Source organism: Micropterus dolomieu, linkage group LG01 (assembly GCF_021292245.1).
Source record: "Micropterus dolomieu isolate WLL.071019.BEF.003 ecotype Adirondacks linkage group LG01, ASM2129224v1, whole genome shotgun sequence".
Lineage (NCBI taxonomy): Eukaryota > Metazoa > Chordata > Actinopteri > Centrarchiformes > Centrarchidae > Micropterus > Micropterus dolomieu.
In genome coordinates this window covers 48,566,275-48,570,682 of record NC_060150.1, presented here as the reverse complement: position 1 = coordinate 48,570,682, position 4,408 = coordinate 48,566,275, and the positions used below count along the sequence as shown (strand labels likewise).

Here is a 4,408-nt window from a genome sequence, read left to right as displayed (position 1 = left end):
ACTCAGCAAAAGAAAAGCATCTTTCACTTTGACTAGACTTTTGTTTTCAGAGGACTGAGTGCTGCCCTGATACACTCATGTACTTGTACTTGCAGTATGTCCTCCAGGCTGAGTACCCAGAAAGCCTGAAGTGTACTTTGGAGTTTCTTCAGAGAGTCGTGCTGCATGTGAACGGAGAAACACTGAAACCAGAGATCCTTTCCTTAAAAACAGGCTGTAAACTCTGAAAGCAGCTCAACACACACAGATTTGTAGTAAAAAGGTCTGCAGACTGGTGGAAACTGTTGGAAACTGTTTGCAGCGCTTTGTGTGTTCTTAGTGTTGATAAAAGGTTGTACATTTTAAAAGCTCTCCATGAGGAAACCCTTGTTATATTGTGTGCTACATAGATGCTCCATGGAGCCAGAGTTTGACACAAAGTGGTTTTGTTAGTGTTGATAAAAACAAGCAGCAACAAACAGAAGGAGCCGCTGTTTACAGGTTTTTAGATTCAAAACTAAAGAGTAACTTTTCTTTAGTGTCACAGCCATATGTAGACGCTGAGCTGTTCCAGCCAGGACTGTGTCCTTTACATCCCTCATTGATCTGTCATGAAGCTGTCGCAGTTTGCACAATAAAAACTCACTTTAGAACATTATGTTCAGACTGTTTCTTAACAAATAACCAAATCTAGTTCACAGCAGCGTTTGAGGATCTTCACCCTGGTAGGAGGAGCTCTGCTGACAGAACAGCATCTTGTACAGGAGCCAATAGATTTTAGCTTCCACACAGAAACCTGTTGTGTTTTCATCCCACCTTAACAGCACGAATGTACAAGTACAAAGATTTACTGTCTAAAGCAGAAAGTCTAGAGTTCAGAAAGTCTTTGTGAAACTTTGTCAACACAACTGGACAGTTTAGTTTAACTAAAGTAAGATGGCCGACTGTGGCAGGAAAGATTCAAGATGTTAAACAGAACAAACATGTTTGTTGCTGACTTGATTTTATAGAACATTTAGCATGTCGAGGTATTCTGATGTAGTATTTTGTGTATAGTACTCTGGTTTAATTACATGTCCAAACTTAAATATGTCTATGCTTAATGCATACAAGTGAAGTTTTCTAAAATCAATCAGTTTAAACAGCACATCAGATATAAAGTGAAAATGTCCAATCACAAATGATGGAGTCAAATATCTTTCTTTTAACATCAGCACACGTTTTTATTGGAAACTCAGCAGCTAAAATAGAGTTTTTCTCTCCAGTGATGCTACCAGACACACAGCATCCAGAATGAGAGAAATATCTGGATTCTTCCTGAGAGCTTCTTCAATCTTCAGCTGCTCTTTGTTCAGTGTTGGACTGGTAGTAAGTGCTGCTTCAACGACGCCAAGAAACCTCAAACTGCCCTGAAGGTTTTGAAGAACTTCGTTGTTTATATCTGTTCACATATGTCTGCAAACGAGCCTCGTAGTGAGACAAAGGGGGTCCGTGTAGACCGCTATGGTCCCTCTGGAGACGCCTCACTTGTATGAAAACCTCTTCCTGTTAACATCAGCACACATTTTACTTTCTCCAGTGATTGTTGCCAGAGATACGCAGCATCGATAATGACAGATCCATCTGTGTTCTTTAGGAGAGCTTCTTGGATTTCAGTTCGTCTCTGTTCAGTGTTGGGTTCCGCTAAAAGATCGGTGAGCGTCGCTTCGACGACACCAAGAATCTCCTCAGGTTCTGGATGAAGATCTAGAGCGGTGTCTAAAACTGCCGTTAGTGTTTTTAAGACCTTCTTTGTTCAGATCTTTTCACGTCTGTCTGTAAAACTATCTGGTAGTAAAACAAAGGGGCTCCATATAGACGACTTCTCCGTCTCTGGCTCCATGTTTAATGTGACAGGTAAGATTTTCAATCCTCAAACATGTGGCTGCTTTCTAAATGTTGCCAGCTTGTGGCGGTGGAGGCTGTGACAGATGCTCTGTAGGTTCATCGGTTTCCTCCATCGTCTCATGAGCTTTGTCCTCTTGTTCATCAGAGCTGATTCCCGCATCCTCCTCTTCTGCTTCTTGTGTCGGGAATGTGAGCTTTAGTTTGTTGCTGTCAGACATCCGGCCTGTCTACTACAGATCAGATCCTGTCACTTCTCCAGGGTTTAAAGGCCGTCCAGAACCACCAGTTAAATCATCACAGTGAAGATTTGATTGTCCACCTCCACCTGTGATGTTCATCAGGTCTGAAGGAGCTTTGAGTCCTCTATGGGTAAGCAGCTGGTCCAACATGCAGCTGCTGGGCTTTAACTGGAAGACACATCAGCCCAGTTTGAGCTTCCCTTCATTGGCTTCCCACTGCCTCCAGAATCCAGCTCAGGTTCTATTAATCAGTCACTTCCAAGGCTTTAAATGGATCAGCTCCAAGTTCTCTCTGACCTGCCGATCCCAGAATTCAAGGACGCCCGCTGAGCTCGGCTCTTCTCACAGCTCCTCAGTCTGGATCTGCGAACGGAGGGTGCGTTTGCTGTCACGCCACCTGAACTGTGGAACGAGCTGCTGTTCACAGTCTGTATCGCTGCTTCTGGATTTTCTTTGAAACGTCAGATAAAAACTCTCCCAGCAGACGGCAGCTTACGGTCATGTGACATCTGTTCCATGTAGCTCCGTGACGGTAACTCTGAGAAAAAGTCCTGAAGGTTCACAGCAGATGTTTGGTCAGATCCAGAATCACGCTGATTGATCCTGTGATCAGATCCTTCCTGATTTAAACCATCATGTGTCCAGTTTCAGACCAGTTTCACACTGGCTTTGATTTCCCTTCTTGTACGGCTGCTTCTGTTTAGTTCAGTCAAAAAAAGGCTTTATAGAAAAACAGATTTCTATAATTTGGTATCCGAGCCGCCGCTCAGGTGTTGGACCTGCATTAGTAGTGAAAAGGTCAGAGCCAGCCAGCGCTACACGAAGCCATCGGACAGGTTGCTGCTGGGAGTGAGTCCTACCTCCTGGATGATGTGGGCTCCTCTGGGATGTTTCAGGTCCACAGAAATCCTCTGAAATCAGCAGAGGCTCGTTATTAACACTGTGAGAACAACATGAGGCTGAACCTGAGTTTACTGACAGGATGCTAAAGAAGGAATCACAGCTTTTACATTCATCTCCTTCCTTCTTGGTTTCACTTCATTTCTCTGAAGATGAAGCTGCAGAGACTCCAAACACTCGTCAGCTTTATGTTGTTGTCACATTCATGTTGTTGCAGTGACGTGTTGTACAGTAAAGGTTTTAAATACATTTTACATTCACGGGCCTTTATTCAAGAGCTGCTGGGAAACTTCATCCGGAGTCTGGACACACGTTACAGAGTCTCTCTAAAAACACAACCTAAGATTCAAAGCACAAAGTGACTGAGATCATTTCTAAGCAGGCAGAATATTAATGTGAGTAAAAAGCAGCATCCAGGACTCCATTATACTACACTGGCAGGTATTTAAAAGCTGCAGCACAGAGGCTCAGAATACAAGAGCCACACAGAATGACATGAATATTAATGTTGATAGAAATCTGGAGTCAATAATAACATGCTGCTGCTTTATTAGACACTAAGTGAAACATGCAGAATCTAAAATACATACATCACTCTGACATTACTTTCATATATGTAGAGGAGCAGCAGAGCTGGACAAAAATACTGTATTAACATTAGTATTATCAGCTAAATGTACTTAAAGTGTCAAAGTAAAAGTACTCATTATGCAGAACGCCTTCTTTCACAGAGTTATATTATTCTAGAATATTATATTACTCTGTTTGTGTCACTAACAAATACATGTAAGAGTATTTTAATGCTGCCGTTTCAGATACTTTGTGTACTACGAGGTACATTAGTAGTAAAGTACTGCATCGTATTATAAAAGCACATCATGTGTGTTTTTATGTCAAAGTAAGTGTAAGTGTCGAGTGAAGAGTTACGTGTACTTGTACTTGTACTGCAGTACATTTCCCTCTGAAGTGAAGTACAAGTACGTCAACAGCGTACTTGAGCGCAGTACTTGAGTAAATGTGCTGCATCAGTGCGAACAGCAGGATGATCCAAACATAACAACAGAGAGTGGAGCAGTGCAGCTTCAGGAAGCGCTGACATCATTATTAATATTAATATTGTTGAGAATCAATTCTGATGTTTGAGTAGCAGCTAAACAAGGTAACTGCTGAGCAACACAAAGGGAAGAACCAGTAACGTTTACCAGTATGACCAGTGGAGAACAACACATCTACATGTCCTGACACTGGGACTCTCAATGGCTCGGGTAAGTGGGGCCAAACCTGGTCCAATCAGTACTGGCTTAGATAGTATTGATCAGGTTCAATGCCACTTTACTGAGTGAAGCAGCTAAAGATGGTGAAACTCTTTGAGCCTGTTGCTGTTTGCTCACAATAATTCACCA

The 4,408-nt window shown here is 42.4% G+C and overlaps 2 protein-coding genes and 2 long non-coding RNA genes across 12 annotated transcripts in view; 2 read left to right on the top strand and 2 right to left on the bottom strand.

The window, feature by feature from the left end:
* LOC123968058 (NACHT, LRR and PYD domains-containing protein 12-like) overlaps nucleotides 1-4,408 on the bottom strand; it is a gene marked incomplete at its 3' end in the record, with an annotated part of 261,415 nt that overhangs the window by 205,576 nt on the left and 51,431 nt on the right. The window lies entirely within an intron of this gene.
* LOC123968672 overlaps nucleotides 1-4,408 on the top strand; it is a 95,197-nt gene that overhangs the window by 79,836 nt on the left and 10,953 nt on the right. The window lies entirely within an intron of this gene.
* sugct (succinyl-CoA:glutarate-CoA transferase) overlaps nucleotides 1-4,408 on the bottom strand; it is an 84,003-nt gene that overhangs the window by 76,034 nt on the left and 3,561 nt on the right. The window lies entirely within an intron of this gene.
* LOC123968610 overlaps nucleotides 1-4,408 on the top strand; it is a 12,591-nt gene that overhangs the window by 5,573 nt on the left and 2,610 nt on the right. The window lies entirely within an intron of this gene.